This window comes from Oryctolagus cuniculus, chromosome 14 (assembly GCF_051225735.1).
Source record: "Oryctolagus cuniculus isolate XC-2025 breed Fujian yellow rabbit chromosome 14, ASM5122573v1, whole genome shotgun sequence".
Lineage (NCBI taxonomy): Eukaryota > Metazoa > Chordata > Mammalia > Lagomorpha > Leporidae > Oryctolagus > Oryctolagus cuniculus.
In genome coordinates this window covers 77,025,629-77,049,069 of record NC_142880.1, presented here as the reverse complement: position 1 = coordinate 77,049,069, position 23,441 = coordinate 77,025,629, and the positions used below count along the sequence as shown (strand labels likewise).

At 46.0% G+C, this 23,441-nt stretch overlaps 1 long non-coding RNA gene across 1 annotated transcript in view; it reads right to left on the bottom strand.

Annotated features, from left to right (window-relative positions):
- The window catches only part of LOC138845199 (uncharacterized), a 31,272-nt gene that overhangs the window by 4,139 nt on the left and 3,692 nt on the right, over nt 1-23,441 (bottom strand). Inside the window, exon 2 of the long non-coding RNA XR_016220749.1 lies at nt 21,331-21,413. This is a non-coding gene — a long non-coding RNA (uncharacterized LOC138845199). The remainder of the gene's footprint in view (nt 1-21,330; nt 21,414-23,441) is intronic.

The following is a 23,441-nucleotide window of genomic DNA, read 5'->3' as shown; positions in this document are numbered from 1 at the left end:
AGCTCTCTGCTGTGGCCAGGGAGTGCAGTGGAGGATGGCCCAAGTGCTTGGGCCTTGCACCCACATGGGAGACCAGGAGAAGCACCTGGTTCCTGGCTTCGGATCAGCGCGGTGCACAGGCCACAGCGCGCCGGCCGCGGTGGCCATTGGAGGGTGAACCAATGGCAAAGGAAGAACTTTCTCTCTGTCTCTCTCTGCCTGTCAAAAATAAAAATTAAAAAAAATAAAAAAATAAAGTAAGTCTCATGAGGAGGTGATGTTGTCCATCTTGCGCATTGTTCATCCCTAGCATCCAGAATAGTGCCTGATACCTAGTAGATACTCAGTAAATATTTGCTGAATGAATGGATGGAATGAGTGGATGGCTGGATGGAAGAGTCCATCCTCAGCCCCTTGAAGAGAAGGGCAGGAGGCACGGCAGAGAGATCCTGTGACAGGAAGAGAAAATCAACAAGACACACCTTGGCAACACCACCCCACAGCTACAGAGGCAGGAACGATCATTTTGCTGGCTCTGAGACCTTCCCAACCAACAGTGAATGTGCTCCAAGAGACAGGTCATTGGACAACTTTGGCTTTGTACAAAGTAGCCTCAGGTACGCGCCACATAGTCTGCAGTTAAGCATCCGTCCGTATTTGCACTACAGTTGTGTAAGGCACAAGACTCTCGCCGAATTGAAGCTGAATTCGTGAGGAGGAAAGATTAGGGGGCGGTGGATTTCGACGTCTTGACCAATTCCGTGTGGAAGTGGGGGTTTGCTTGTGTTCCAACTTTCACCCACTCAGAACTTCTTGAGCTATGCAGATTCCTTGGGTAAGCCTGGCTGCTCCTCCTTTGGCATCGTGGGGCTCCCAGGAGTCTGCATGTCCCTCATTGACAGGAAAGAACCTGGGGCCACTCTTCCAGCTCATTACGCACTAGCTGCTCTCTCTGGACTTGGATTTCCCTGCAAGCCCTTCACAAAGCCCCAGTTGGCTTCCTGTGGTTAGAAGTCCTGTTGATTGCTTACTCCATTCGCTGTTTACCAAAAACACACTGAGGCACCCAGGGCTGGTCATGCTCCATTAGCTATGCGGATCTGACGCGAGGGTGGGTGAGATGGGCTGGATGGCGTGGAGTTGGGTAACGAGATAATGCACCCCTTCTCCTCCCCTGAGATGCAGTTTCAGTTGTTCCCACAGTATGTTTTCATTGTACAGTAGATGCAAGAGCTCCAGCTAGTGTGAGAACCGAGCTCGGATTAAAAAAACACAGTCATGGCACAGTTCCTGCCCGCCTCCCGTGCTGTTTTCTCAGCAGTAAGAAACCCAACAATGTCTAAACAGTTGACCTTGTGGTGTGTTTGTAGGTTTGCACAATTCCCAGGGGGCATGTTAGCCTATGTATTTCGAGGGGTGGGCTGGGGAGGGGGAGATCAAGTCAGTTTTGGAAAATACAAGACGTGGGTGCATTGAAGACTCAACTTCTACCTCCATTCTGCCCGAGCCATAGGAGAAGCTGCCAGAGTCTCCCCAGACACAGCTGGGGCCCCAAGATGGAAACAGCTCAATTCTCAGTAGTGCATAGAAGCTATTTTTTACTGTCAAAGGTCCCTTTGCTTTGGGACACCCCAGGATATGTTTGGAAATACTCCTCGGCTCTTCACTGTCTTGCATCAGCCTCTTTCTTGCCTTGGAAAATATTAGTGGCGTTGCTTCGTTGCTTGTCGGAAGAGAGCAATCACTCCCCACCAGCTGGGATGGAGTTTCCCTGGTGGCCTTTTTTTTTTTGGTTCTCCCTCCCACCAGGCAATATTCCCACATCTCCCATCTCATGTTGTAATCTCTCTGCTTACTTGAAGCCCTTGGACTTTCAAGACAGTATTTAGCAATGTTTATCAAGTTATTTTTATTGGGAAGCCATACCATTAGCCCTAATTGTCACCTTTCCAAAAATTCCAGGAGACTTGAAGGGCATCCTGCTTAAATTCTAGGGCTCAGAGCCAGGGACCGTCTTCTCTGGGATTCTGGCATCACCACTAAGGCTGTCAGCCACCACTCCCAGCACTGAGTAAACTCCTCCACTGTCTGCGCCACTTATTGCTTGGTGAGCTGACCAGTCATTGAAAGCTCGATGAGGAGTAAGGTTTTGCTCAATGTCAATACCCCATGTTTAGTACAGTGCTCTCCATAGTAGATGCTTAGTAAATATGTATTGAACAAATAGTAGTTCTCCTATCTATGAATTGCCCAGTTTTATTACTGATGGATGTGAGACTACCAGATAACTCTTACTCTTGTATTTTTTCTTGGTTGTAAGGACATGATCTTTGAACACTCTTTCTAGGGATATCTATCATAGAGGTTTAAGTGCAATCTCAGCATAGTGTTTATCCCTAGTTCAGTTAGCAATGACTGGAGACATGATGAAGGATGCTGGGATGTGGGATGTGGGTTTGTTTACTTGAAAATCAATCAAGCTACACACATTTGATTAAAGCACTTTCCTATATGTGTGTCATTTTTCATTAAGATGCTTGTTTTCTTCCTTCTTTCCTTCCTTCCTTTCTTCTTCTTCTTCTTCTTCTTCTTCTTCTTCTTCTTCTTCTTCTTCTTCTTCTTCTTCTTCTTTTTTTACAAAGTATGGTTCTGGAACTAATTTCCTAAATTCATAGTACAGACAACCGATTTTCTAGCTGGATGACCTGAGACAAGTGACTTCACATTTTAGTGCTTCACTTTCTTCATCTATAAATCAGGGATAATAATGAACCCAAATCATATGGTTGTTGTGAATTACATGAGTTAATTTAGAGTAAATGCCCAACAAACGCCAGTTATTGCCGGCTAAGGTACTTCAGCAGGTGAGATACTTCAAGCCTGGTGCAGTCATAGCCTTGGCACTTATCGCTGGGGGTCATCAGAGCACTCCTCTGCCTCTTGATTTCTCAGGATCTATGTCTTTTTTTTTTTTTTTAATTTGACAGGTGGAGTTAATGACAGTGAGAGAGTGAGAGCGAGACAGAGAGAAAGGTCTTCCTTCTGTTGGTTCACTCCCCAAATGGCTGCTACAGCCGGCGCTGCGCCGATCCAAAGCCAGGGGACAGGTGCTTCCTCCTGGTCTCCCATGCCAGTTCAGGGGCCCAAGCACTTGAGCCATCCTCCACTGCCCTCCCAAGCCACAGCAGAGAGCTGGCCTGGAAGAGGAGCAACCGGGACTAGAACCCAGTGCCCATATGGGATGCCGGCGCCACAGGCGGAGGATTAACCAAGTGAGCCACAGCGCCGGCCCTGGGATCTATGTCTTACATAGTTGCTTTTAGTTGTGTTTGAAAGTGCACAGACTCTAGAACCACATAAGCTTTTATGATCCAAGGTAGAATGTGTGTTTTCCACATTTTTATCTAAAGAACTTTTGTGAATCACAGAAAGATCTGGGAAAATATTTTATCCATGCTGTATAAAACAGTAACCACTGGCCCTATATTGTTAATGAGATTTAAGTCTAAATTCATTTTTTTTAAAAAAGAAAAAAAAGAACACAGTTGTTCAGTCTCACAGCTTTAAGTGCCCAGTAGATACATGTGGCTAGTGGCTGCCATACCTGCCAGTGCAGATGAGAGCAGAAAATTCTATTGGAACCACTGCTAGGCCAACCCTCTCACTATACATAAAGTAATCGCTGAAGTCCAGACGGGGAAGTGGTAATACCAGAGTCACATAGCTAGTTAGGGAAAGAACTTGACTTCAGTTGAGGTTTCTTGATTTCTATGTCCAGTTGGCCACAAAGACACCCACAGATTCACAGGGCCTCCTCTCTTAGGCTGTTAGTTTGTAAGAGCACACCACATCTATCCTATCCATTATTTCTGGGACATGATTTTGGTGGCTACAAGTCACCCATGCTCTAATGCCATGTGGCCAGCTGAGAACTGCATTTTCAGTTCCATTGTTGAGTCTTCGCATCTATGAATCAGTGGGTTATGGAGTCACTTACTGGCAGAGGGTAGCAAGTTGTAGTGAATAACAATCGCCAGTGCTTATTAAGCATTTACTATGCGTCGGTCATGTCCTTCAAGTGATTCACCCTCAACTGAAGAATGTGAGGTACAAAAAGGTTATGTGGTTTATTCAGTGTAGTGGTAGCATTGAGATTTGAACTCGGGTTTTTGCTCCAAGAGCCCCTGCCCTCATCCACTAGACTATCCTGAACTTACTGCACAGCTGCCCCATGTAAAGTGTTAGAAAAAGGGTTAATGAAAGCTGAATTATGAGGGCAAAGAATGAGAAGACAATATCCTCCTTTTCAAATAATAAATAATCCAGTTATGGGCTAGGAGTGGAGGAAGAGAGCGGAACATCCACGTGTATGATTTATGTCCATTTTTAGTCTTTATAATCATAAAAATACTTATAAATTTGGCTTTCTGCATCTCTAAATCCACTCTCTTTTCTTCCCTTCCTCTTCATTACAAAACAAAACCTCCAAAGCCAAACTGTTTCACGATAAATGCCTTTCGCCCAGTTGGTGGCTGCTCCCGGCAGTGTTCTTCCACTGAGGTCCCCTTCCAGGGCCCTGGGTTCCTCTGGATTCAAGTTCAGTGCTCCTGAGAATCCCTCTGTTGACTGGCCGGGGCTTGGAGTGGAGGAGGGGCGGAGACAGGAGCCATCACTTGCTGCTCTAATGGCCCCTCTGAGCTCCCCAAACAAAAACTTCTGAGTAAAGCCTTAGAGTTAAATATACTCCTGGCAAGAAAGGTTCTTGCACAGATTCACCAGCAGAATTTTTTTTAGGAGTAGTTATATTTAATAGTTGATTTCCTGGTTTGGCAGCAATGCTTCTTGGTTTCAAAAAAAATATCCTTGCCCATACTCGCAAGTGAAACCACACTGGCACTCAGCTAGCAACAGTGGTGTTTAAACATGCTGCGGCTGGCACCATGCAAACAACAGAATGGGCTTGGGGCTCTCAAAGCCTCCTCACTGTGCCCTGCAGAGCCCCTCCCAAGATTGAAAGAGAGGAACTAATAACATACCAAGTTGCAATTACTGCTGCGCACTGGTCCAATCATATGGTGCTATTTGGAATTACTAGTAGACTGTGATTTCTATCATTCGTGTTCCATCCGCCTTGGGATTTGAATTTGAATTGTTTGTGCTTAACAGCTCCTGCATTTGACAAAAAGCCTAGGCCAAGGTCACCAGTGATTTTGATAGAGCATTCTGGGTCATGGATGAGTGGGACCCAGCTTCTGAAAAAGCCACTGCCCTGAACTTGCTGCTCCAGGGAGCGTCATCAAGGTCAGCTGGTTGTTTAACATAAATCTTAACTTCTTTTTTCCTTTTCTTCAATTTTTCTTTTTTTAAAAAATATTTATTTTATTTATTTGAAAGAGTTACAGAGAGAGGTAGAGACAGAGAGAGAGGTCTTCCATCCGCTGGTTCACTCCCCACATGGCCACAACAGCCAGAGCTGCACCGATGCGAAGCCAGGAGCCAGGTGCTTCTTCCTGGTCTCCCATGTGGGTGCAGGGGCTCAAGGACTTGGGCCATCCTCTGCTGCTCTCCCAGGCCACAGCAGAGAGCTGGACTGGAAGAGGAGCAGCCAGGACTTGAACTGGCGCCCACATGGGATGCCGGCATTTCAGGCCAGGGCTTTAACCTGCTGCGCCACAGCCCCGGCCCCTGATTTTTCTCTTTCTAAGACTGGAAGGTAAGTCCTGTTGGGTACTGTAATGGGGCTGAGGGTTAGAGTAGCAGCTTTATTGACTGACTCTCACTTAACCAGCTCAGCAGTTTCAGTGACAGTCGCCCTGCACTCCACAAGGATGCTGTCTCCTGCCTTCCAGAAGCCAAGGTACTCTGTGAAAGGCTACTCTGTGGTGTGTTCAATACTTCTGCTCCCTGGGTTTCAATCCATTTGCTAGGTCAAGGAGAAGTCTTTTGGGCCCTGAAGATGGCGCTGACTCTAGAAGGCTCCAGGCTACCAGGAGAAGTAAGACCACCGTTACCCAAGCAGTGCTGCTGGGGAGGAACCAGCCTGATGGTCAGGTTGAGCCAATGTGGAACCAGGAAGATGGTGCTGTGCTTCAGTTCTAAAGAACAGACAGTATGAGAAGAGAGCTTGGGGAGAAAGCATGGCAGTTGCAAGAACCTAGAGTTAGTGCAATGGAACACCAAGTGCAAGCAAGTGATGTAAAACAGCTGGAGTCCGAGTGGGTGTGGCCTTTGCCGCTCAGGGTGTGCTGATCAGGACGCATCACTCTGGTGAACATTGGCTGATGGTGTGTGCTGTGCCTGTGGCTTTGGGATTCAGGCTTCAGGAAGAACCATGAAAAGAGTTCAGTATAACAGTCCAATGGATGTTCAGAGGAGAGGGAACAGAGCCCAAGAGTCCCTACCCTGCAGTCTCTCCAGGTGACACAAGGGACAGTTAAAAGACTGGAGCTGCCAAGTGATTACAGTTTCCTTATAATCAGAATTCTTCTTGGTAATATTACTGACTAGATGCGAGGATGGCCATGTTAGCTTTTACAGTTCTGTGATCCCCCATAGCTCTGAAAACAGGAGACTATGCTAGAAAAGTCACTACTGCATAGAAATAAACATCAAGAACACATATGGAAGAAGGGGCACCCATATAAGTCCATGCCTCCTTTTGGTCACATTCTGCACTAGCCGTCAGCAAACTGACAACCCCATCTCATTTGTACTTCCCTAGCCAAAGTTAAGCATCAGATCATCAGGCTTTAGGATAGAAGTTTGGCCTCGCAGTTAAGATGCCCATGGGCCTGAATTCCATACCCCACTCCACCTCCTGACTCCAAGTTCCTGCTAATTCAGATCCAGGGAGGCAATGCTGAGGGCCCAAGAAATTGGGTACTTGCCATCCACCTGGAAGAACTTGGATTGGGTTCTCTGCTCCCTACTTTGGCCCCAGCCTGGTCCTGGGCTATTACAGATATTGGAGGAGTGAACCAGCAAATGGTAACGTGTTTCTCTCTCTCTCTCTCTCTCTCTCTCTCTCTCGCTCTCTCTCTCTCTCAAATAAATACTTAAAAAAAAAACAAAAGATAATCAAGCTTGTTGGAATCACTCTTTTCTCAAGTGCGTATTAGGGTGTGCATTTCTACCTACACCTGAGTTCTCTGTTTCGCAGCTATGAAACGTGCATGTAACCTCTGAGTAACAATTCCCTGCATATGAGAAGAGTTGGGTGCAGTTTTATTGGTGATGCTTTCACACTACAGGTCCAGGCTCCGACAAGGCCTTTTCCCTATAGACACCTGTGTAAAGCGGCATTTAAGTCAATGAGGTTTTCCAAGAATAGTATGAATAGAATTATTTATTTCTTATTTTATTCACTGTTCTTTGTTTTGATTATGAATGGGTTCTAATGGCTTTCCTGGGGCCTAGAAAATAGGAAAGACTCACTTAGATTTATCCATTAAACATGTAATTAAAATATCATGAAAACCCACATCTATAGATAAGTCTGTTCTCTGCTAAGTTATTATAAGAGCTGACACGCTGTTTTGCAAACTGTGTGCTTCTATCAGCTCAAACCTTATCTCATCTATCAAAAGGCAACCTGGAGAGACTGTTAGGTTTTCACGTTCTGCCTTCCAGTCCTGGAGTGGGATAATGGGATTCTCTGGGGGAGAGAACCCCACAGGAAAGCACCTGTCTTGCTCAAGAGAGCAGACGCCAGGCTTGCGAAGGTGACTCATGTCGAAAGGAGCACCCTCAGTGGGAGTGAGGCTGGAACAAACTGGAGAGAAAATCAAACAGCCCTCGGGGAGACATGGGCACGCTTCCCTGGCCCAGCGTGCGCGTGTGCTGAGCAGACGCTGCAGAGACGCAGGTGAGCAAAGAAGACACGGCCGTCAAGCTGCTGCAGAGGTGGAGGCTGGTGCTGGAGTCCTGGCAGGAGAGGTGAATCCCGGCCCTCTCTGATCCGCAGTGATGCTCCCGCATTTCGTATGCACGGTGCAGGCTTGTGGTTTGCACACCGGGGTTTCCTGTTCATGCACCCTCCTTCCCTAGTGCCGTACCAGCTCCTGGCTGAGCAGGTCGCAGGCTTTTGGTAGATGAAACTGGGAGAGGAGAGCGCGGCTTCAGCTCCCAGGGCTTGATGGCTTTCTGGGGACTGTGTTTTCATCAAAGACGCCACCAAAGTCTTGACTTTTCCAAGGGCACGATCTTTACTAAAACTGAGGCTAAAACTAATTAGACTCGAGTAATTACTCCTGCAGTACCACCAAGGTTTATCTGGTGATTATGTTGTGCACACAGCAAGGCACCGTCAGCACTGCTGACTCCTGGGAGGTGGAAGAGAGGCTGGGTCTCTGCAGAGGCCACTTGAGGAGCTCAGACCACCCAGACACTGAAGCACACAGACAATTCAAACATTCACTGCAGAGTTTGACATAGCGAGCCATGTTCAAGCATCGCAAATGTCCTTGTGTTTATCCTGATCAAAGACCTCCTTTTTATTCCATGTCCTCCCTGTTTCCTAAAAGGCATCATTAAAATGACAAAAATTGGCTTAGCTTAAAACCAAGCCTAGACTTTGGGAGCTTTGATTCTGGATCAAGCATGAGTGCAGCATTTTAACTTCCACTTGACTATAAGCATAATGCTTTGCCTCTGCTCAAACCCAGATCTTTCCTCCTTTTCAAAAGTTGTTATGGGCTCTCGCTGGCACTATCCATAAATACTCAACACGTGAGCGTCTCAGAAGGCCACAAACACAGGATCACCAGCCTCCCTTCCTTAGAGTGGTCTTACTACACTGTCAGTCCCTAAGGGACTGAAGTCTTCCTTGAGTCTACCACCAAAATTCTCCGCATAGAGGGAGAAGGGCAAGGCATGGTGATGCTCCACGGTATCATGGGTTTCTGTTTGTTTTTTTGTTGTTGTTGTTGTTTGTTTGTTTGTTTTTAACCTCCTCTATCATTCTTCCTCTGCTTCCTAGAAAGATAAAAATTGGCTTTCCTGAGATGCCTTCGTGTCTTCCAAGGCTGGAGACTGGGAGTGGAGAGAATCAGGGTTTCACGCTGGGGGTGAGAGTTGATCAGCATAATCTGGTTCCTCCCCACCGACCCAGCTCTGATTTTTTTTTTTTTTAATTAAGTCTCAGAAGATGCATTATATTGCAGACTCACTTTCTCAGGAGAAAGTGCCTTGAACAAAAACAGTATCGGAACAAACTTGGCTCCAGTCCTGGCTGGAGACTGTTGCCATCTCTACTTTCAAGATAGGAAAAGAAAAAAGAAAAATGAGTCAACAGAGATAATGACTTTGTTTCAGTCTCCTTGACCTTATTACTCAAGTGATAACGATCGGACAGGTTCCCACCCTTAGGAAAAGAACCTGGGGCGGGTTAGGGTTAGGGTTAGGCTTGGCAGAGAGGTGAAGACAGTGCTGAGATGCCTGCATCCCATATGGGAGCACCCGGTTGGAATCGTGGCTCTGTCCTGATTCGAGCTTGCAGGTAACAGACCCAGGGAGGCAGCAGGTGGTGGCCCAGGTGATTGGGCTCCTGTGAGACCTGCACTGAGTTCCCAGCCATGCCTTCAGCCTGGCTCAGCCTCAGCCGTCACCAGCTTCTGTGGAGTGAGCCAATGGATGAGTACTCGGCTCTCTTTTTCTCTCCTTCCCTCCCTTCATCTCAAAATAAATAACTGTTTAAAAATATTGGCTGGCGCTGCGGCTCCATAGACTAATCCTCCGCCTTGCGGCGCCAGCACACGGGGTTCTAGTCCCGGTCGGGGCGCCGGATTCTGTCCCAGTTGCCCCTCTTCCAGGCCAGCTCTCTGCTGTGGCCAGGGAGTGCAGTGGAGGATGGCCCAAGTGCTTGGGCCCTGCACCCCATGGGAGACCAGGAGAAGCACCTGGCTCCTGCCTTCGGATCAGCGTGGTACGCCAGCCTCAGCGCGCTGGCCGCGGCGGCCATTGGAGGCTGAACCAACGGCAAAGGAAGACCTTTCTCTCTGTCTCTCTCTCTCACTGTCCACTCTGCCTGTAAAAAAAAAAAAAAAAAAATTAAGTCACTTATTAAGGGGTAAATGTGACTATTTAGGTAAAGTGCTTTTAGAACCTAGAAAGCTTTATAAAAATATCATAGAATGCTTTGAAAGCAAAATATTCAAGGGTGCCAAGTATGTTTCCAAAGATTAGACAAAAATATTTCCCTGGGTAAAGAGATTTATTTTTATCTAGCTATCTAGACATTCACAAATAAACACCATTGAAGAGCATCTGAGCTCATTTCTAACTGCGCTGCATCTCCACATCTCCCCAGTGCCTTCACCAGAGTCCTTCGCACACCAGGACAGGATTACGGTTGCCCACGGCTGTCTCACATCACCTACACTCCTCGAAGGCTGGAATTGTATCTGCTTATTCTACAGTCTGAATAGCAGCTGGTGTACCCTAACTGAGGCACAGTCAATGCCTGCTGAAGTTCACCAAACTGAAGCAATAACTTTCTTACTGGTGCTGCCACTCATTAGCTAAGGCAAATAGCAGGGTCTGTTCCCAATGTTAATCACATTTGCTTTTCCGCACATGTTGTGAGTTGTCAATGCTGTATGTAAAAGGCATCTTATTTGTTGACATCTATAGTCCCTGGAGAAGAGTTTCGCATGGATTCTGAAAATGAAGCACCCATACTTCAATCATTCATGCATTGATTTATCCATTCAACAAAACAAATACAGAATCTGAAAGAAACAATAGCTATGACTACCACTGTATGTGTTCATCTTTCATTTGAGTTTATCTTTGTCAATCAGTTACACCAAAATTTATGTTTATTTATTTGAAGCATAGAGACAGACAAGACCTCCCCCCCCCCAACACACACACACAGATCTTCTATCTTCTGGCTCACTCTCCAAATACCTGCAATGGCCAGAGCTGGACCAGGATGAAGCCAGGAGCCTGGAAGTCAATCCAGGTCTCCCACGTAGGCGGCAGGGACCTAAGTGCTTGAGCCATCAGCTGCTTCATTCAAAGGTAAGCATAAGCAAAAAGCTGGAATCAGAAGTAGAACTGGGACTCAAACAGAGACACTTCAATATGGGATGAAGGTATTCCAACTGCAGCGCCAATGCCTGCCCCCAGAAAATCATTTTTATTTAAAAGAGAATTATGCTGTAATGGTAGGCTATTTAGAAAACATAGAAATGTATAAAGAAAATAAAAAAGAATCATACCAAAGATAACTATTTTTTATTGTTTGTTGTATTTTCTTCCAGTCTCTTTATATGTACGTGCAACATTTGAACATTATACCATGCACACATACATATCTCACACATAATTCTTGCATCCAAATCTTTTTTTTCATGATTTACTTATTTATTTGAAAGGCAGTTACAGAGTAGGAGAGACAGAGATCTTCCATCTGCTAGTTCACTCCCTAAATGGCTTTAAGAGTCAGAGCTGGGCCAGGCCTAAGATAGGAGCCAGGAGCTTCCTTTGTGTCTCTCATGGGGTGCAGGGACCCCTAACACTTGAGCCATCCTCCACTGCTTTCCCAGGTGCATTAGTAGGGAGCAGCAAGGATTCTGACTGGCACCCATATGGGATGCTGGTGTTGCAGGTGGCGGCTTAACCTGCTGTGCCACAATGCTGGCCCCCATATTTATTTACTTACTGTTTCATTAGAAATATTTTTGTATGTTGTATAAATGTGTTTTACATCTTTTACATGTGATGTCTTACAAACACCACATTTTATGATTTTGTCCTTTAATTTATTATCATCCCCCTAGTGCTGGACATTGAGTTTGTATCTCATTTGGAGCTACTACAGACAATGCTGCAATGAATAATTTTGTACTTAAAACTATGTTTATACTTGGCTTAATTTCCTAGGATATATTCTGGGATGTCTGAATTTTTCAGAATTCTTAATACATACCTCTAAGTTACTTTCCAGAATGTGTGTCAACTTATACAGTCATTAACCAGAAAGCATTTTAAAACTACCATCATATTATCATATTTAGGCATTTTTAAAAGTTCCCTGACTCCCATTATGGAACTGTCACCTGCCATTTCACCTGCAGGAACACTGCCCTCACTCCTTACCATAAAGTTCAGGCCTGCAGCTCATTAGTTAGCTACTCAGTGAATGAGACCACCTATCAAGTTCTTGGGTTTATAAGAAAAAAGACTCTTGCTAAAGCTGTATTTGGTCCACTCTTCCGTTCTAGGCACACTGTAGGTGTGTTTCCTTCCTCCCCTTCAATCACTGTAGAAATGTTCTCAAATTAAAAGACTGGAAAGAATTCTCCTTTAATAACATTCAACTTTGAGATTCTTGGAAGAACAACTCATACAAATAATGTATTTTATTTATTGTTGTTATGATTCAAGGAAGTCTTGAAACTATCCCTCAGGGCATGGAAAAAAGCCTAGAATTTTTTTTTCACTTCCACATTTTTGCCAAAGTATTTAAGTTTATCAAAGCTGAAGGGCCAATTCTAAACATTCTCATTGGAGAAGTTAATAATCAAGTTTCTTTCATAGTGACATCAATGTCCTCAGCCATGAGGCTGGTGGAATTCCTCTCAATCGTTAGAATACTCTGGGTCTTTGGTTGTGTTTCTGAAGGAAATATTTATAGAGATTTCAGATTTAGACATTGTGTTTTTAAGAGAAGATAAAGCAATCCAAGTCTGGAAGACTTGTTTTAACTAGCACCTTGGGCTCTGAGATGGGCGCTAAGTATTCGAATAAGCAGAAAAGCTAGACTACCTCTTCCTCTTTTTTTTTTTTTTTAAAGACTTATGTATTTATTTGAAAGTCAGAGTTACACAGAGAGAGAGAAAGAGAGAGAGGAAGAGAGAGAGAGAGAAAGGTCTTCCATCTGCTGGTTTACTCCCCAGATGGTCGCAACGACCAGAGCTGTGCCGATCCGAAGCCAGGAGCCAGGAGCTTCCTCCCGGTCTTACCACATGGGTGCAGGGGCACAAGGACTTGGGCCATCTTCTGCTGCTTTCCCAGGCAGAGAGCTGGATGGGAAGTGGAGCAGTCGGGACCCGAACCGGCACCCATATTGGATGCTGGCACTGCAGGCAGCAGCTTTACCCACTATGCCACAGCGCTGGCCCCAGACTACCTCTTCTTGAGTCAAGAAGATGGGATTGTCTTCCTAATTTAGTCGGAGCTGGAGGACAGCCATGCAAAAACATAAATGACTCTCCAAGTCATCACGTGGTGATCTGAACAGGACTGCAAAACTCACAGCGTTTATTTATAAGCAGTGTAAAGAGAGTGCTGGGAACGCTCTCAGCTCGGTGTCAGTGGTATCATAGGGGTTGTTGAATGAAAATCAGTCTTTGATACCCAGAATGTCAATCAGAGAAAAGAGCATACTCTAGAACGCTTGGAGAAAGGACAAACTCCATAAATCGGATGGGTTTGGACAGTGTGTGCACAGACAGCTTCACTGAGACACTCTTTGGGAGTTTAAAAGAGAATAACTTCAGGCAATTCAAGCAAAGGCTGTTTTATCTCCAAAACTGCCTCTTGCTGAGGGGCAACAGGGCAAAATTACCAGATCGAAGATAGGACAATAACAACATCGGGTACTTGAAAGGGGAGGGAAGGCACCGAATGCGGAGCTCGTTCTCTGAGAAGGATATCTTCAAGATCATCCCTGACTACCTCCCTCCCCCTAAGCCTCACGCTTCCCCACCCACACTGTTGGTCCCTTTGAAGGACAAAACATTAGCGAGAGAGCACTTAGAAAGGCTGAATATGATCCAAAACTCTCAGCAACAGGCCTCACCCGTAGAAAGTACCCAACATTGATGTAATCTGGGGCAAGAAACACAAGGAAGATCATATATCGTGGCTTAAGTCCAACATGCAGCAAAACTGCCTATCACAAATGACATAGATAAAAGCCTCTGCAAAAGCTTACAGTTTACTGTTTGCAGAGTTTGATCTCAGATCCAAAACAATCTGCCTTCTCTTGAAGCTGAGAAAATTCTGTTACCTAGAAGAACCGCCTCCCCTCTCCCCCACCCAATTCTAGATGTGGCTCTCTCTTATCTACCAAAGGCAGTGGTAAGAGAAAGCAATTTAAGAGAAAGTCCTTACCTTCCCATGCTACCAGAAATGGACTGAGTGAGCTAAGAGCAAGACCATGGGGGCTGGTGGTACGGCACAGCAGGTTAAGCTGCTGCCAGCATCCCATGATAGTGCCAGTTTGGGTGCTGGCTGCTCCATTTCCTATCTAGCTCCCTGCTGATGAACTTGAGAAAGCAGCAGAAGATGCCCAAGTGCTTGGGCCCTTGTGACCCACGTGAAGATTTGCATGGAGTTCCAGGCTCCTGACTTTAGCCTGGTCCAGTCCTGGCTGTTGCAGGGGTAAACAAGAGGATGGAAGATCTCCCTTTCCGCTCTTCCTCTTGCTCTGTAACTCTGCCTTTCAAATAAATAAATATATTTAAAAAAATAAGGCAGGACCACAGGAGGGCATTTGTGATTGGTGCACAAGCTGACTTTTCACTGGGTGATTCTAAACAGAACCCAGAAGGATTTGCTTCAGGTGAGTGTGCTAGATTTGGATGCCAAGGCATAAAATTGACAAGTGATGCATTGCTTCAGGGTCTGTGCCAACTTCACTGGGTGTGTTTTGAATCTTGCAACATGAGTGGATTCATGCTGCGAAGTTTGACAGCTGTGGCGCCAGAAGATAAACAAAATGACAAGATCATTCATGAAAGCCCATCTTGCTGGAAAAACAGGAGAACACAGGACTGGCCCAGATCTTTCAAGATCAGGCAGGTACTGAGAATGGTTTCATCTTGGATGTTCCAAGTTACCCCTCCAAAACCAAAACAGACAGTCACAACCCCAGACAGCAGCTCATACCAGCCAACCCTGTGGCCCTGAGTTCGATTGGGAGGTGCCTTCAGGCCTCATCAGAACGCCAATGGTTCATCAGCACAGTACCACGTTCCTGAGAAGATCTCGATAAGGAAGATGAGGATCTATTACTCAGCACTGCTTGAGAGAGGGGAACATTGGCCATGAGCTAGTTTGATAAACATGTTCGCAAATGGAAGGGAATTTCTTAAAGACTCACTCAAGATTGGCATGGGTTAACCAAAGTAGGCTATTCTAGGCTATCCTGAAACAGAATTAAATTGGACAGAATTTCATCGTGAAAAGATGTAAGTATTTGGTGCTTAAGGAGAGAAATATTTCCTTTTTTCTCTATAATCTGTGCGGCTCTTGTTTTTTTCAAGTCTATGAAGCTGTTCACTTCATATTTCATAAGGGCCATTTGGTCCTCTTTTGTGTTTTTTTTTTTTTCCTCTGCTATCAAAGCTGTAAAGAAGACTAATGATGTACATGTCTGACAGCATAAATGCCTTTTCCTGATTAACTGAGAAGGCCAGAATTTGGAAACCATTATTCTCCCTCTAGATTTGATTATACAGAGATAGGAGGGCTCTGATTTCTACAAACATGGCTTTCTTGACGGTGGTTGCTGAGTTTCCTGCATCCTTAGATCAGCTAATAAAGCCTAGGTTACAGAGCCAGAGCTACCTCTCCCTGAAACTGCCCTTGCCAGATGAACAGCCCTTCACCCAACTTCCCTTGCAAGAGAAATCATGGCCCCAGGAGACTGAGATTGGACTGATCTGTGTAGCTTCTCTGGCAAGCCTGCACTTGGCTTTGCCATCCACACAGGCCTCACCACCCCACCCCTGGGAAACCCTCTGACTCTCCCAATGCCGAATGCCAATCTCTAGGCTCTTCTCTTGTTCATGGTTTCTCTTTTTTTTTTTTCAAAAGTGATTTTTCTTGTTTTCTTTCTTAGGGTAGTTACAACTTCCAACCAACAAAACCTCAAAGTAATAGGGAAGGAGTGATAGGGAAGGAGAGGCACAGAGGTGGATCTGAGGGCAATCCTCTGGGCTCCAAGACATGAGAAGCTGGGGCTGCAGGAAGCTGGGGGAAGGCCGATGGGGAGGGAGAAGGAACTCAAGTCCAGCAACGAGACAAGTCTCAGCAGCTACATGTGATCACAGCTCAGCTGGGGGACAAAACCTCCCACCAACCGGCTTATCAGGCAATAGGGGACTGGATCCTGAGCCCTAACCCCAGCATCACCCACAGCAAATACATTTGTATCAGAGATTCTGTACACCTTGGTTTTTTGGATGGAAAAAGCTATCTTTGAGGGCTTAAATATGTGGGCAGGAAGCTAGGGCTATAGCAAGAACAGAGGGTACTGTTTGGCCTTTGTAAATTCTGTAAAGAGGCAATCCAGGGAGGTCCAGAGAGCAGAGGGCTGGGTCCAGAAAGGGGCTCATGTGTAGCTGCAACACTAGCAGACCGCGTGATCATGAGGACCTCAGTTCCTGACTTGCAGTCTTAGTTCACTTGTCTGTGAAGCCAGGAGGCTTGCTTGCATGATTTCCAGTGAGTTTTCCAGAGTAAATTTTCTCTAATTCAATGATTCCAAGTTTCATCTCTACTGTTGGATTGTAGCCTGCTCACTCTTCCTCCGCCTTCATTATTGTACAACTGACTTAACCTCAAAGAGGAATTGCAGAGGCAGAAGAAAGAGAGAACAAAAAAGCTGGACGGTCTGGGTGGGGGGTCGCTAGGTGTGCTGAAGAGGACCGACCAGTAAGGCGCAGCGGTGGCTCTGCCCTTTTGCGGCTGCGTCTCATTGCCATTGGTGACTTCTTTCCCCCTTCTATGCTGACACGACTGCTCCTTCTAACTTGATGCCACGTGGATAAAAATGTTGAAAGAAGGCCAAATGCACAGCAGGGTTTTAGCCATGTCCCACAGGAGTTAATTTTACCTTTGCGTTTTAGACAAAATTATGAATTATTAAGTCTGGCCTTTTCAGGTGGCTGCATTTTAAATCCATGGACACAGTGGGAAGACCCCTGCTGCTCCCCAGGTGGATTTATTCCCAGCTGTGGTTTGCAAGAAATCAGTGAGGGCTGGTCTGAAGTAGAAGAGAAGATAGATGTCAACCTTCAGTTACTTTGTTTTCCTCTGGGAAAAAAGTTTCCTCCATTCATCAAGCATTAGAGCATACTGTATACCAGGGGCTATTTAGGCCTAAGATTTAAATCTTCAGCACCAGACACAAGTCTGGGTTCATATTTGGTCATTGCTAAGATCTATATGAACTCGAGCAGTCGATTCGTCTTCCTAAACCTTAGCTATCTCCTCTTGTCGGTGGGGAACAGCAATGCCCCCTTAAAGGCTGTGACTATGGAGGGGGATGCATGCTGTACAGGATTGGTACCTGGAAAGCACACGGTCCATGGTAGTTCTTGTTAAGAGTCACTCCGTGGCCCCCAGGAAGCCTGCAGCATCCTGACGAAGACTGACACACCATGTTACAATCTCAAGGCCAGACTGGCCGACGGGCAGCTGCTGCCTGGTGAACATGGGTCCTTCTCGTCTTTCTGTATTTTCCATGTCAGGGGCCCACATCCTGGTGTTTTACTGCCTTGTGGTCATTTGTGACAGGTTGGCCAATGTCCACAGCAGGGCGTGGCTGCTGTTTCATCATCTTCCTGTATGATTGTCAATGGGAGCAGAGATGGAGAAGGGCTTTTTTCTCTCTCTCCATGTGGAATCCTTTCTAATGATCTCATTTTAAGTGGCTATTACAGGACACTTGCTTTCTTCCAGGAATTCACAAGCTCAACTGATGGATGAGATGATAGAAAGTGACACCTTCTCTTTCCAGTGAAATTCCCCAAACCTCTCTTGCACCTACTTGATTCTCTGTGCCAGTGCAAAGCTCTCTCTACGTGGGAACTGAGTGAATGGTCCCATGGACAGGGGACACGCGTGGCATGATCTAATTCCTTTACTTGCATCATATTATTTAATCTGTTACACTACTGTGGTCTGCAGTCTACAGAAAAGGAAACTGAGGCACAGAGAAAAACAATGTGTCTGTTGCTACACAGTTTAGAAACTGGGGAGCCCTGATTTGACTCTGGGCCCAAGCCTGTCAACTCTTACCCCTTCACTCAGGAAGCTAAAAGAACTCGTAAATTCATACTCATGTACCAAAGCCTCCTTCCTTACATGGGCCTCTAGCCCAGGCTCAGAGCTTCTGATTTAATTTGGTGTGGAGCCCTGGTGTCAGCATTTTAAACAGTTTCTTGAGTGATTCTAAAGTGCAGCTTGGATGAGAACCATTAGGTTCCCTTGAAAGTCAGACAGTCCCACGTTACTATATAAATCACCATTTTCCCCATCAATAAACATACCAGGAAGTGCTTCCCAAATCACACCCTGGAAAGAAGAAGTTCCTGGGTAGGTTGGCACTTTGGGGAAATTGTTAGTCACTTCTCTCACTCCTTTCTGTGTGTAAGCCCAGCAGGACGGTTGCTATTACAGAGTCCAGGGGAAGAAAGGGATCTGCAAAGACCTTCCTGGGTCCTTTCTAAACTCTCATTCACCCTCAGAAATGCTCCTTGACAGCCCGTCACTCCTGGGGAAACTTTAGCTGAAGTTTGGCCTCTTCTCCCTCCATCCTTGCTTGGTGATTTCCTCTTGGGTCACATGAACTTCGCTTGAATTTCTAAAGCCCAGTTGGTGACCACTGGGGATAGTGTGTATAGGCCTTAGGGACCAGAGCTTCTGCTGTATCCCGATGGTCCTTTGACTTAGGGTGACACGCCTTGGGAACAAGTCAAGTCGTTGCCATAGTTCCATAGGAGGCTGCTGCTCTGCGTCTACAGTAAAATTCACTTCCAACAAATATCCCTCATTAGGTTAGAGAAGCCTGGCTCTCAGGACCTGGCCTTGGATGTGCACTCAGGCAGTCCCAGTCGCTTCTTTATATCCTTTGACTTTTCTAAGCACACTATTTTCCCGTCTCATTTAAAAGGAAGATTTTGAAAAAGCAGATGTTTCCAACTGGAAGGCAATATTTCCAAATCTTTGGGAGATTATTAAGTGAAGCACCCTTGGGGATTAGAGGTAATTTCCAACTGGCTTGGCAAGTTACTATGGGCATCAACATATCTGTTAGGAAATATCTTGGAATTGAAAGGCAATATGTGTAACAATTTACTTTTGTTTTTAAGCACTGAAATAAGGATACATAAGGTATAATTGACAAGTTTTGTCACTGGAGAATAGGATGGGGGGTGAGAGCTATTTATGTCCCTATATTTTCTCATGCAAAGTTTCTTCAAAAACTTTTGGGAAAATGGAATTAAATAAGCCTATTTTGGTGTGAAAATTTTTGAAATCCACAAATATTTTTTCATAATACACATTTCCATGAAATTTTTGAAGACTCCTCACATAACAACTGAAACAATGTTGACAACTAATTTTTTCTGTACTTTATTGCAAATTATTTCCCTTCCTGCATTATTACTTGCTATTCACAATAATCTTATGTGATAAGTACTACTGAATCAGTTTGGATGCATTCTGCTATAAGGGATGTAAGATGAACGTTAATAGAAAAGAACTTTATTACTGTACATTGTCAGAAATTCCATAGTACAGTGGCTCCAAGTGGATCAATGCAGCAGTATCAGGATCTGACATTTCCCTTTTTTTTAAGATTTATTTTATTTATTTGGAAAACAGTGACACAGAGAGAGATTTTCCACCTGCTGGTTCATTCCCCAGATGATTGCAATGGCCTGGGCTGGCCCAGGCTGAAACCAGGAGCCTAGAACTCCATCCTGGTCTCCCATATGAGTGACAGGGGCCCAAGTACTTGCGCCATCTTCTACTGCCTCTTTAGGCACGTTAGCAGGAAGCGGCTTCAGAAGAGCAGCCAGGACTCGAACCAGCACTCCTACAGGGGATGCTGGCGTAGCAGGCAGGGGGTTAACCTGCTGCACCACTGCGCAGGCTCCTGGGGTCTGATATTTCTGCTGCTCTGCTGTCATCAACATGGCAGACGGGCCTCAAACAAGCTCTGCTCTGGCTCTAAGAGGCTGCTGCATGACACCCACATGTGGCAACATCCAGTCTCTTCCCCAGTGTCTCTTGGTACCAACCTTTCCCACTCCCCAAGAACACACACAATTGCTTCCCAGGCTCATGCGTTAGGCCTGGTTTTAGGTAGCTACAGCAACAAGACAGGGACCACCCGAGACTGTTTTCACCTCTCTGAAGCATCTGGAAGAAGGTTGACAACTGAAAAGAATCAGAGCAGGGAGAGTAGGTCTGAGCCAGAGGGAAAACATAGTCACGTCTCCGCGGCATCAGGGCTACAAATTAAAAATCAGAGAAGACATGTCAGAATTGCCCCTGGCTGCCTGCGGGCCACTGCTCAGGGACTTTGTCCCCTCACCCTTCTCTGTCATCAGAGTCCTGTACCAAATAAGGAAGAGGGTGGGACATTAGGCTATTCCATTATTATCTGAATGTTTACAGGAAAGATGGGGTGAAAAGTCCAGTGAATTACACAAGGCACCTCGTTACCAAGCAGACCTGAGCCTTACAATCAGGTCTGTTTACCCCAAAGCCCAGGCTTCATATTAATTTTTTAAACTGTCTATTTATTTGAAAGTCAGAGTTATAGAGAGAGAGGTCTTCCATCTCCTGGTTCACTCCCCAAGTGGCCCCAGGCTGAGCCAGGCTGAAGCCAGGGGAGCTTCTTCTGGGTCTCCCACATGGATGCAGAGGTGCAAGCACTTGGTCTATCTTCTGCTGCTTTTCCCAGGCCACAAGCAGGGAGCTGGATTGAAAGTGGAGCAGCCAGGACTTAAACCGGTGCCCACAGAGAATGCTGGCATCACAGGTGACAGCTTTGCCAGCTGTGCTGCAGTGCTGGTCCCCTAAAGTGTGCACTTTTTAACCACCGTATGAAATGCTGTGTTGGGTTCTCCTATGCTGCCTTTCTCCGTCCTGTCTCTGTCAACATGTACTGCTTTTCTAATAATTAAAATGGTGTGAGGTTTTTATTGTTGCTGCTGTTCTTTTTCAAATAACTTTGTTGCAAAGTTTGGTTAGTTCTAACCATGGTTCCTCTATGTGGAGAGTTTGGAAAACCACTTAATCTTTTTGGACCTAGTTTTCCTGATCCTTAACATGGGAGGACGCAACTAGATGAAAGCTAAGATCTCTTCCTGCCCTAAAGTTCCACTGGTGTATGTTCCCCTGTGAAAAATCAAATAGAGGCTGTGAAAAAGCTTCAGGCATGCAATAACAAGGTCCTCCATGAAACATCGGATAGCTTTGGAAGCAAACGTTGCTCTTTCTATAAACGGCACCTGCTAGTTTGCCATCCGTACAGATGGTGGTGTACAACCCTTCCCCGTTGGGGGTGTGGCCCTGATATCCCAGGGTGGTTCGTCTTACCTCTTCTCTCTGCCGTGGTACTCTCTCTTCCAAGGAGTCCGCTTACCCAGGAAGCCCATCTGTCAATGGCTGTGAGCTGACAGCTGCAGACCGTGTGGTTTCCAGCGTGCAAGGAAGGACAACTCAAGTGAGCAGAGGAAGGAACGTCTTTCGAGGAAATCTGTCCTCCTGAAGAAGCGCGTGCTGATGCCTCCCTGCCTCCTCCAGCTGACGTCAGCGTCTCACACCGGCTCCCGAGAACCGGGAGTGAGACGAGAGTCAGGACAACTCGCCCACACAGCGCCGATGGGGAGAACGTTTTAAAAAACGTAAACCTTAGCAGCTCACAACATCAACACAGAAAACGCAGTTTATTAGCTTTGGCTGACAGGGAAGTTTCCTGTCACTTCGCATGAGACTCGCAGGTGGGCTTCCAAACCTCTACCTGGGGCCAGGCACCGGACCCCGGACCCCGGACCCGTGAGAGTCACTTCACAGGAACACATTGCACGTGCATTTAAATCAATTCATGAATAGTCATTGCAAAACACTAAAGTAAACCTGTACTTTTGGATTAAATGAGCCAGGTAATTGCTGTGATTTCCATCCTTCTTCTCACAATGAATTAAAGAGAAAATTCTTTAGACAACAGAAGAAATAAGATAGGCAGCACTTCGTCATTAACCCACTTGGTCATGGCCCAGTCCCAACTGGAGATCCTGGCACCCTTTACAGCCATGCCCATGACATGTGCGAAGTCCTCCTTCTGTCAAACCAGGCTGGCCCTTCAGAGACCCTGGGAAGGCAGCTGCCTCCCAGAAGGCCCTTTTGGGTTGCAGAATTCCAGGCACTCCTGCTGTTAATACAGCCCCAGAGACAGCTCGGCTGCCCCACAGCCTCTGACGCGCTGGTCCAGCTGCGGAGGAGCTAACTTTGGCAGCCATAGATCATGCAGGCTTTGTCTCCGCTCCTCTCAGAATAGTCTCATCAGGAGACTCGCAACGTCTCCCGAAACAAATGCCGAAAGAGGAAGAGAAGCAGACGTCAACGACGGCCTTCAAGAGCGAAAGATGCTATTTTGAATCTTTGGATCCTGAGACACAAGGATGGCTAGGGCAGGTGGAATGCTTCCTGTCTAGGTTATGAACAGCTCGGTGTGGTAAGTGTGGAGGCGCAGCCATTTGGAGTCTCGCTCCAGCTTTGCTCTACAGTTTGCAAGGTTAGCCTCTTTGACCTTGGTTTCCCCGTCTGTAAAACGAGAGGGGTTGGCCAGATGACCTTTGACCTAACGATTCTATGAAAAGTGAATGTTGGAAGCACATGTCCACCTTCTCGGGTTACCAGCTGTGAGTATGTGACTAGATCAAATGGCACTAACTGTCGAAACCTTTTGGGTTGAAGGGAAAGCACTCACTGTCGAAACGCTTTAGGCTGAAGGGGAAACACTCTGAAATGGGACAAGGGCACCTCGTGTTGAAACCTGGAGCTGGTCAACGCTCCAAGGCCAGGGCCAACCTTTGCTTCTTCCTCCCACACCCCTTTCACACTTGTTCTAGCTAGACCTCTCCTAAGGACAAAAAAAAAAAAAAAAAGAAAAAAAAGAAAGTCTCTCTTTTGTGTCCATCCTGGGCTAAAGATTTCAATATAATGACTGTGTCTCCGTTCTCAAGGAAACTGTCTCCTACCTTCCTTTCTCCGGGGAAGGGATGGGGGAAGCTCATTCCTCTTGACTAAGAGGGGTCTTTGGTTGGAGCTGTCTTCTGGATCTTCTGAATCTACTGAGATAGGTCTAGTCCTACCTGGTCACTAAGCAAGCTGGGTTAGGCTAACATGACTAATCCCATCTGGACTTTCCACATTCCAGGTTGACATCTAGCATTTTGCCATCAATTCTAGATTTGAGGTAGCAGCACTTTGCGATTTCTTTGTTTGGACTTCAGGCCTTATTTGGTCCACAACCTTTGGGTGCTTGGTCCCCAGCTTGGACAACAGAAAATTCTGCATCTTCTCTGTGCCACCCAAGACCCTGAGGAATCAGTGACACTCTTTCAGGCTCTCACTTTTCGCCAAATTATTCCACGTCACAATTTCCAATCTATCTCTGCCTTCCCCTACCCAACCCCACGTTAGTG